We start from the raw sequence: 11,767 nt of genomic DNA on the forward strand, positions 1-11,767 counted from the left end.
TCTCTCTCTCTCTCTCTCTCTCTCACCCTCTCTCTCTCTTCCTCAGACATCGATCTCCAGCTATGATAGTGTGAGGATCTTCTCCAGTGGAACACAAGATCTACTGAGATCCCTAATGGGCAGGCTGTGCAGCGAGACACGTTGTGGTGCTGGTTGAGGTGAATGACAATTCTTTAAAGACGGGGTGCCGTGATTTTCAGCGATTCCCCCCCCCCCTAAAACATAATCATCAGGTATTATGGTTATGGTTAGGAAGATTTGTTTCAAAAAAGTATACAGAAATTGTTAAAATTATGTTTTTATGTGGACACGCCTCCAGTTCATTAAGTATACCTGGTTCTCACCTTAGCACCTCCTCCACCACCTTAGCACCACCCACCTGTCCTAGTCCCTCCTCCTCCTCATACCCACACCTGTTGTGTTATGATAATGAGGGGGAGGGTATATTTTTACTATGTCACTAAAGGGCTGTTTTTCTATTGGCACGTTTGACCCTCAAGGTTTCAGCCTCCAGGTAGAAACTCAAAATAGTCAGAGAAGACATAAAACACCATAAAACACCGCCAGGGGGCTTAATGACGTTCTATCAACTTCATAGACACATGCAAAGCAGAAAAAGTGCAAAACCATGGCACCACCTCTTTAAATCAGATGATGTCATCTAACTTGCAGACAGACAGACAGACAGGTCAGAAAAGCTTCTGTTTGCTGTTGATGCAGCGAAGTGAAAACAGTCGGAAATACTGTCTGCCAACCACTTTGCTACAAAGGGGCTGGGCCTGGGCCTCCCCACAGCGGGGCTCATCTAAACCCAATGAATTTGCAAGGAGCACTGATGCAACAGAGAGAGATCGAAAGAAACAAAGAGAGACAGAGGCTGTGTCTACGTGTACACACGATTCAGACAGTTGCTAGCGGAAATCTAACATCTTTGTTTAGTCAGACTGTCTGACTCTGGCTTGATGGAAGACAACGTTGCACCACATGCATCAGTTGTTACCTGATGTATCAACGGCAAGTATCAAATCTGAACTACATCCCTCACATACAGTACACTCACATGCACAGATAAAGGACCAGGGAGAAGTTTGGCCAGCCTAACACAGACACAACAGCAAGTTCAGTATGGCTTACATGGTCTTCAGTACTTTAGAGTAGACAGTATCACCAGTGCTGGATTAAGTCAATAAATGATATTATAGCCTACTAGAGAGACTTTTTTTAATGGCCCGTCAAATGCTTCCTCCAGACTTTCACTGCGTTGAAGTTCTCAACAATCATATATCTCATATATCTGTTTGAACACATCTATCTTGGAAGGCAAGAAGATGCCTGAACAGTAGAGAAATAGTATACTGGGTACCGATTTAACTACAGAGGTATAAAGCTGATGAGTCACAGCACGAAACTATGGGAAAACGTAGTGGAAACTAGGCTAAGAGGAGTGACAATTAGCGAGCAGCAGTATGGGTTTATGCCAAGGATGAGCACTACAGATGCGCTGTTCGCCCTGAGAGCGTTGATGGAGAAGGATAGAAGAAGTTACACTGTGTCTTTGTGGACCTAGAAAAAGCATATGATATGGGTGCCAAGAGAGGAAGTATGGATGGTATTGCACGAGGAAGTCAGGAGTGGCAGCAAAGTATGTCAGAATGGTGCACGATATGTACGAAGACAGCGTGACAGTGGTGATGTGTGCGGTTAGAGTGACGGACAGGTTCAAGGTGGGGGTGGGCCTGCGTCAAGGATTGGCACTGAGCCCTTTCATGTTTGCATTAGTTATGGACAGGTTGACAGATGAAGTCACGCAGGAGGCATCGCGGACTGTGATGTTCGTGGATGATATCGTGATGTGTAGTGAGACGAGGGAACAGGTTGAGGAGAGCCTGGAAAGGCGGTGGCATGCACTAGAGGGAAGAGGAATGAAAATCAGCAGGAGTGAGACGGAATATGTGTGCCTAAACGAGAGAGGACAGTGGAAACAGTGAGGATGCAAGAAGTAGAGCAAAGGTCAAGGAGTTTAAATACCTTGGGGTACAAAGTATTGGGGAGTAAGCAAGAGAGGTGAAAAGTAGAGTGCAGGCAGGGTGGAACTGATGGAGGAAAGTGTCAGGAGTTATCTGTGACAGAAGGTTACTAGCAAGAGTGAGAGGGAAGATAGTGAGACCAGCCATGCTGTACGGCTTGGAAATGGTGGCACTGACGAAAAGACGGGAGGCATGTTTTACCCCTCTGTCTTTGCCTATACCTATATTGGTCCAGATTCACCAGTTTAGCTAATCTTAAGAAGAACCATAATATCCCTTTGACGCTTACATGAAAAGGTCTTCATTTTTTAAAGACATTAGATATCACAGAATATTAGATGATTTATCGTACACTGAAGCCAATTAGGCATGGCCAATGAGGACTGATATTGAGATAACGAGCGCAGGAGTGACGGTGCGTGACCACTGTCTGAGTCGTATGTTAATGAGCCAACTCTCTCATTACACCTGCAGCGGGTTGGCTGTCAGAAGTATTCTAAGCTTAGGGTGAGCTTCGTTTATCTGGAGGACAATTTGATTTGGCTACAAGCCTCTGTCTCGGCTGCAATTTACATTTCTCCACCATCCATGACTCGGGTGCAGAGCAGGACTGAACCAGCCAGAGATGTGATTGCCTGTGGTTATGAATCTACCTTAACTTGATTTCGTCGCTGTCGGGCGGATAACTTGTAGGCCTATGTCCAAAAAACGTAACTTTTCAGGAAATGAAAACAAAAAAAAAGAACCGCTGTTCCAATGGACCTAATGTAGTAGTTACAAGCTCTGGTTATCACTTTTCATTGGTTAAATACAGTATTTATATAACCCACAGACAGACATAACCACTTTCAATCTGGCATCCTCATTTCGGGCGTGTCATCCTAGGCAAAAATGTTCAAAAGAATTACACAAGCTCGCAGCGTGTTGTGAGCTTGTAGATTGGCTATTTTCGCTACTTATGTGTGACACGCTCTTAAGATAAAATATAGTATAGGGCTTTAAGTAGTTAAAGGATGACCAATAGCATTAATTGATTAAAAAAAGCAATGGTACAGTATGTAATGGTAAATCAGTGTACAATCACTGCTCTCTATGCATAAAACATTGACGCAGTAGAATAAGAATCTTGGCATTGGAGTCTCCTCAAGTCAGTGGTGGATGAAGTACTCAGATTTTGGACACAAGTAGCAAGCAATACCAGTGTAAAAATACTCTGCTGTTACAAGTTAAAGTCCTGCATTCAAAACTCTTAGCAAAAGTAAAAGTACTCATTATGCAGAAAGGTGATTTCAGCATCATATAATGCTATTGGACAAAGTGTTGATCATTAACCACTAAAGCCCTATTTCATACTTATGTTATTTGAAAATAGCAGATCTACAAGCTCACAGTGTGTCACATCATGACACGTTGTGTTTGTGTTTCAATTTGATTAATTATTGATAATAAAGTCTGCAAGTAACTAAAGCTTTCATATAAATGTAGTGGAGTAAAAAAAGAGCAACATTTGCCTCTGAGATGTAATGGAGCAGAACTATAAAGAATTAAGGTACCTTTTACTTTACTTCAGTATTTCTACATCTTAAATTGTACTCCCGTACAGTACTTGACTAAATGTGCTTATAGTTACTTTAGAGTAGACCACTGGCTAAACTCATCCACTCTGCACCAGAACAGAGTTGTTTATTTGCTGGCCTGCAGGCAGGGTTTTGGTCCTTATTGAGTTAGAGTGGAACGGATATGAACGGCAGACATATGGCAAACACAACACTAAAGATTACAGCTGAGACACACCGATCATATTTTAGGACAAGGACTTAGTTATGGCAGTGGTTCTCAAAGTGGCGTCCGTGGACCCCCCAGGGGTCCTTGGAGGGGTTCCAGGGGGTCCCCAGCAAAATATGTTTTGCGTCATCACAATCATTTTAACCACTTTATCCATTTATATATATGTTTGCTATTTTGGAAGAAAATTGGAAGACTTTCGAAAATTAATTTTTAACAAATCTTCTCCTCTGGGGGTCCCTGGCACAACATATTTTCAGATGTGGGTCCGCTGCCAAATACATATCAATTTGGGGATCCTTGACATGGAAAAGTTTGAAAACCAAACTGAGTTATGTTATGTTATATGTGTGTGTGTGTGTGTGTGTGTGTGTGTGTGTGTGTGTGTGTGTGTGTGTGTGTGTGTGTGTGTGTGTGTGTGTGTGTGTGTGTGTGTGTGTATGTGTGTGTGTGTGTGTGTGTGTGTGTGTGTGTGTGTGTGTGTGTGTGTGTGTGTGTGTGTGTGTGTGTGTGTGGGTGGGTGGGTGGGTAGCAGTCACACATTGCACTTGCATGTGTGCCTGGCATGCATATGCACACAGACACACAGGGCCATGCGTGCTTGAGGCATGTTGGTATTGATTCAGCGAGACACTTGGCTCTGTTTTATGACCAACGGTAATTGGCTACAGAGGAACCAGAGGACTCACAGCTGCCTTTATTTCCTCTTCTTCTTGATCTGATGAAGTTCATTTGATGGTTTTCCATTTGCGGCCCACGCATTGCTCTTGCGGAATGCACACCTGGGTGTGTGTGTGTGTGTGTGTGTGTGTGTGTGTGTGTGTGTGTGTGTGTGTGTGTGTGTGTGTGTGTGTGTGTGTGTGTGTGTGTGTGTGTGTGTGTGTGTGTGTGTGTGTGTGTGTGTGTGTGTGTGTGTGTGTTCATTCAACAATCTGGACTGATATAAACAGAGAGTAAAGACTTGGGCGGTGCTAAACAGCAATATGTATTCCAGGTGCGTCTTTGTAATCTCTTAAAGTGCAGTTTTGCATTTGAAAGCAGATTGGACGCCCATGCAGCCCCCTAGGCAATTATTAGGTAGGCATCAACAGTCGACCTTGGCCAAGTCTTAATGCTCCCTTGGCTGTCCCAAGCCCTTGAACTGAAGACATTACTTCCCAGAGTCCTTGGAGAGAGCAAAGCGACGAGAACCTCTGCTATATATTTTTTTTCAAGCTGCTTGGCTCCCTCTCACCTCTGCAATAAATCGATAACCTTCATGTCTACGGATGGTATGCCACGGAGGAGGGTTTGTGTACTACTTTGGCAAGGTAGAGATACAGAAGTAGTGGTTCAAAAACTCAGTAATGTACTTCTCGGAGTGTTTGATCCTTTTTTCAAAGGTGTACAGCCCATCATGTACACAGTAAAATCCTTAGTGTTCATTTATCCATTTGTAACTCTGAGAATGTACATACAGTACTGTATGTAGCCAAATGGACTCAAGTTAAATTAACACTGACGATTTGACAGTGACAGGGCTGTTTTATTAGCTTCATTTCAGATCGTTTCTGCTTTCTCCTGCAACAAAGTTTAAGTACCGCTTGATCCTGCACTATTTCCACTGGGACCCAAGCACATTACAAACAGAACCACAGAATGAGAGAGAGAGAGATAGACAGCCATTACAGGACTAGGACTAGATCGCTTTTCTGATCCGGTCTAGAGCGGATATGACTTTGCGTTCATCAGGCGGCCGGAACACACGGCGGAACCAAGAGCGCCGGTGCTCCTCCAAAAATGATTCCCCTCGGCCAGGGGCGTTATAAATCGTTTAGTTCGGTATAATCGTTTTGTTTCGTTTGGTATAATAACCGTTTGGTGTATCCATCTTTTATTCTAACCGGTAGCGAGACTAGCAAGACTAAGCTAATTGAATCACATTATGTGAGGGAAGAAAAACAATGCACCACCAACACGAACCACATAGTTTTCCCCCCTTTTTTCTTTCTTGAGTAGGCGTGGCCTAGACCGGATCACAAGGTCAGTTTGGAATGAAAACCAGGCTTTCCTCTGTGTGGAAAGCCTGGTGACGCGAGGTTATTGCAGGACCATGGACAGCGACACAGTGGGCTGGGCTTTAACCTGTCGGGTTAGAAAATGATAATCTCCTCCTCTGTAGAGATAAAGATACACATTTATCATGTGAAGCTAAGGTAAAGCACGCCCACACTTGGCCAAATGCCAGACCTTGCCTTGCATTGCTTTTGCTTTGTAATCTCCTGCTTTGATCTTCATTCAAACTTTATTTTTCGACTCCACGCTGTGCTTGTCCACACTGTTGCATGCTTCGGGTACGTGGAACATTGCGTGACATGCAGTGTTTTTTGACCGCCCATTCCGCTCCCGTGAGATTTGCGTTCTGCAGGATCCCAATCCCAATGCAGGGCTTTTCTGTGTAGCCTACTAACTCACTGGTTGTGCAAATGGACATGTTTTATTAAGGCCTTGTCAGTTACAACTAGCAATTGTGCAGGTGTGCACAGGTAAAATTAGAACCCAGTGTCAACACCAAGAATGAAGAAAATGCACAAAGACATGTATGTAAGAAACGTGAAACACACACATGTGCACATGCAGAAGCCAAGTAAAAAAAAAAAAAGAAGTACACACGTTGCAGAAGTAATACGAGAGAGCTGGAAACAGCGTTTTATATTGTGGAAAAAATTGCCATCTGTGTGTTTGAGCCCGGGGGTTGCGGTGCATGTTCAGTAATCTGGAGAGAACGAGATGGATGTGGTGAGAAAGTTCTCGTAAACTCCTTCAGAACGTGGCCTGGCCTGGTGATCACATGGAGGATCACATACAGTAAGCCTGATTTACGGTAGGGCACGCCAAAGATAGCAGATCTACAAGCTCACAATGCGTCACGCCGCAACACGTCGTGAACTCGTAGATCGGCTATTTTTTTGGTACTCTCGGAGGAGTACACTAAAACCTTCCAGACTCCAATGGAAAACTACTGCACTGTACTTTGTGTTATTACAATCCCCCCCTCCTCTCTGTCTCTCTCTCTCTCTCTCTCTCTCTCTCTCTCTCTCTCTCTCTCTCTCTCTCTCTGTCTCTCGCTCTCATTAGCCTGTGTCAGCATATTCCACAGCCCCCACCCCTCCACCTCTGTCTGCTCTTCTGCCCTCTCTCTCTTTTCAGTGGATGGAAATTCCTACTGAGAGCAGGGGAAAAAAAGAAAAGAGGAAGAAAGGAGACTGTTGTAAAGTGTGTCAGTTGGCCACATACACAGCAAAATCCTGAGTGTTCATTTGACTCTGCAGAGCCACGAGACATTTACCTTTTTTAGGTCCCTTTTTAATAAACACTCAGGATTTAGCTGTGTGGGCTCCATGCTTCTCTCTCATACCCTGGGATGTGGCAGTGTAGTAATCCCACCCCTCTATCTTTCCTTCCAGTGGCTTAAAGAGTTTTCTCTTTTCCTTCCCGTCTCCTTTTCTACTCCTTGTTCCCTTCATTATTGTTCCCCGTTTTGTGCATTCCGGTAATGTTGTGACAGGGAAATTAATGCTTAATTTCTGGGCTTTTCCGTCGCGCGACAGTGGCCCGTGCTGATAAACAACAGCTCTACAAGCTGTGAAGTTGTTGATCGGCAAAATTTTCGTCACGGGACATTGTCGTATAGCTGTGTACAAGGCTGTGTATTAGGCTTTAGTTATAGGTGGCACAGTATACAATGAACACACCAGTGTGAGAGCAAAATCCCAGTATGTGGTCTTTTCAGCATTAAGGCCTTTTTTAGTTGTTTGTTTTGTTGTTGGAACTTAAATCTTTAGTTGCTGGCCTGCTGCTGCAGTCATGGAATATATCACCTCACTGCTTGGCAGTCTGACTCTATCCTATGGCTGACTGCAGCAATAACGCAGACCAGCAAACTGTGGAGCTAGATACACTCGCACAGCCAGATGCACATGCGTATGCTGACGCACGCACGCACGCACGCACGCACGCACGCACGTACGCACGCACGCACGCACACAAACACACACACAAACACACACAAAAACACACATGCATACGCTCGCGCACGCACACACTTGCATATGCTCTCGCACGCACACACATGCATATGCGCGCGCACGTGCACACACAGACCCTTTCTCTCTCTTTCTTTCTCTCTCCAGCTCTCTCTCTTTAAATTCTCTCTCTCTCTCTCTGCATTTTGTTCAGAATAGACAGCAGTCTTGGTTACAGTATTGGAGCCAAAGTGGAGTTTGGGAGCGCGTGGCAATTAAAGCCGAATGCTCCCTGCACACAGCGTCAGTGCATCCAGACTTTCAGCGACCGTCCAACAGAGAAGAGTCCCTCGCGGCACGCTCTACTCGGGGCTGTCTGCGTGGCAGCATGTGTTTTGCGTGATTGCTCGTCTGCGGAGCACCGCCGAGGCTGTCCCACTCAATTTATGGAGTGATTGATTTCTCCCTGCACTCATCCATGGGATGGGATCCACTCCTGTGCCTCCGTTCGAAAGACGCAGGGGGTACCAGGGAGAAAAGGCGGCATCCTCCACATCACACTGTGTGTGTGTGTGTGTGTGTGTGTGTGTGTGTGTGTGTGTGTGTGTGTGTGTGTGTGTGTGTGTGTGTGTGTGTGTGTGTGTGTGTGCGTGTGTGTGTACTGTATGTGTCGCCAAGGTTCACTGCATGCGACTCAGGGGTGAACACACACAAGATGACATGGAGAAGAAAAAGCCGCTTCTCTCTCGTCTTCTCCTCTTTCTCTCTCGTTCCCCTCTTGAAGTAAACCCCGCTCGCTCCTGCCATTGTCGAACCCCTGCCACCCCACCTCACCCCCCCCCCCCCCCCCCCCTCACCTCCTCTGCTCCTGCTCCCTTCGGTGGCTCCCTCGCTCTACCCCATCCCTCATCCTCTTAGGGGAGCACAGGAGCATGCAGTAGAAATAACTGAGCCAATAAAGACACTGCCAGGACCCATCCACTCCCCACGACTCACACAACTACCGAGGGGGAGAGAGAGATGGAAGAGGGGGGGGGGGGGTTGAGAGAGAGAGAGAAGGTGGTGGTCAGGGTTGCCAGATCTGCTTATTATAATTTCCCCGCAATATTTTATTTGAAAATAGCCGATCTACAAGCTTGTAGATAGCTGATGTACATGCTAAAGTGCTCATGTGGCCCATAGTGGCTTCTTTTGGGCTGGTTTTCCTAGACCTGGCTGCTTGTTTCTCTCACAGAATCTGGCAACACTGGTGGTGGTGGTGGTGGTGGTGGTGGACGGATGGGAGGGAGGGAGTGAAGGAGAAGTCCATGCTCTCTCACGCTGCCATCGACCATTAAGGGAGTGGCGTGGCCACTGGGCGGAGAGAGGCAGGGTCTGGATAGAAGATGAACGAGGGGAGGAGGAAAGGACAGAACCAGAATGAAGACGGAGAGAGTCGGGGAGGGAACATATGCACAGTCGCAGATGGAACCCCCACCCCCCCCCCCCCCCCCCCCCACAGTCCCCCACTCCCCCCCCCCCACACACACACACACACACACACACACACACACACACACACACACACACACACACACACACACACGCACAGACCCGCTCAACACTATGTGGGATCCCCGAGGTGTTGGTGACAGAGAGAGTGGCTTGGCCTAGAGTGCCCCCTGGAGGGCTTTGCAACAGGTGTGATCCCCCCCCCCCCCCCCAACTCACACTCACACAAACACACACACACACACACACACACACACACACACACACACACACACACACACACGTTGCAGTTTTACAGTCAAAGCGTCGTTGATCGGAAAGCCAGGGGGGGGGGGGCTTATCTGGTATCCCGCCAAGTGCAACACTCGAAATCTCCTGGGTCTTTCCACGCTAATCAGCATCCATTGTCTATTTTTTCCCCTTTCTTTTTCTCCCTCATTTAATTGTGTTTATGGAATGGAGCTCAGCCTAAGAAGTCCTACTTTTAAATGAGTACGGAGTTACTAATGAGAGCAGGTGCACTAGATGAGCTTAGGGGGGTGCATGGTGGTGGTGGTGGTGGGAGGGGGTTATTAAAAAAAGGCGAAAGACAGAAACGGAAAAGTGAAGCTAAACTTAGAGCGGTGACAGAATAAAAGGCCGACCGGAGCGTTCGTCTCATGCTGTAAACCAACAGGAGCAGCGTTTGCAGACCGCCGTATGATGCTGGGAGACTGGCTCATTGATCGTGCCTTTTTTCAAAGACGCTTCCCTGCTGGTTGTCTGGAACGCGGCCAAAAACCCACCCACCACGCACGATAATGGCAACAGTAATGGATCACACTGTCACAGGCGCATGTACTGACTGTACACGCACGCCACAAGTACATGCATGCCACGTGCTACAATGGCAGAGGCACATACAGTAGCCTATACCCTTACAGGCCCAAATATAATACTGTACAGCAGGGGTCGTTTTTCAGCCCAAGGACCCCCCCCCCCTAGCTGAGAGAGAGAGATGAAGCAGGGACCCCCCACTACATTGCATACAATTGCATTGCGGATTCAACTTTTTCATAGATTTCATACTGCAGATGGCTTCATTGACTGTGTTGTGTATAAAGTTATGTTTGTTGTAACCACTTAAACCTTCAATACTTTTTGCCCTATTTGCTACTATTTGCTCCCTTTCCCCCTACACAACCTCTGTGCCGAAAATAGCCGATCTACAAGCACACAACGCCTCGCAGCGCGAGGCGTTGTGAGCTTGTAGATCTGCTATTTTCGGCTAATGTTCCTCAGAATAGAGATGCTAGGGTTCAAGTGGATATTTGTAAAAAAGAATAATAATAAATCTTATCACAAAGATTTGGCGGACCCCCTAGGGGTCCCGACCCCCCTGTTGAAGACCCCTTCTGTACAGCATGCACACTTGCATATATAGGCTACAGTATGCACACATCTAATACTCGCACACCCTCACACATTTACACACACAAAGGCTGTAAAAAAAAAAGTTGCATCTGCCTAACCAGGTCAAGATCAGAAGGCTTGTCTTCCACGTTGAGAGGTTTAATGACAGTGTGTATGGTGATATGCAATTTCCTTGCAACATCTTCCTACCCCGGGGGCCCGTGTCTTAACAACATCATTTGAGTCATCAATCCTATATTTTTTTGTTTTACTGTGGCGTTCTTTCATGATCAGGTTTTTATGAAGCCGTATCTCAGGGCTGTGATTACGCTTTTTATCCCACGAGGCATCAAAACAGAATGGCTCCATGATGCACGTGAAGTGATGTGTTGGATTACCGAGAGAGGGGTGTGTGTGTGTGTGTGTGTGTGTGGGTGTGAGCTGTCGCTTGTGCTTCTGCCGCATAGGAAGAGGCTGAAAAGCAGAGATGAATTGAAGGATGGAAACCTGCTCACTGACCGGTGGTCTCTGAAATGTCAGCCTCTCATTCATAGTACAGAGGACTGTTCTAAAATAAATTTGTCTAAGTTTTCAAGTCGCTCTCTCCATATTTTTTTTCACACACACACACACACACGCACACGCAGACACACACACACACACACACACACACACACACACACACACACACACACACACACACACACACACACACACACACGCACACACACAGCCAATCGTCCAATAGGGGGGGGGTGCCATCAGTTCCAACTGTGTGCAAATTTGGCCTTATATCACTGACAGTTTAATTGTCCAAACTGTCTTATCAACTGTCAAATAGTATCAAGCTGTTGAAACATGTCCCTTAAATGTTTTGAAATGACCAAAATAATTACTTGGCCTGGATGAATTTCACTTTCAAAGAATGAGTGTCTGTTCAATCGTAATAAGTCATTTTTAATACAGGTGATGGAAACCGTCACATGTCTAGAATCCGCACAGCTTTCAACTTCTAATAGTCCGTGTTGGCTTGAACCTCTGAATCACGGTTTTGTGGCTATCTACTTC

This window comes from Gymnoscopelus microlampas (assembly GCF_963454915.1).
Source record: "Gymnoscopelus microlampas genome assembly, chromosome: 15".
Lineage (NCBI taxonomy): Eukaryota > Metazoa > Chordata > Actinopteri > Myctophiformes > Myctophidae > Gymnoscopelus > Gymnoscopelus microlampas.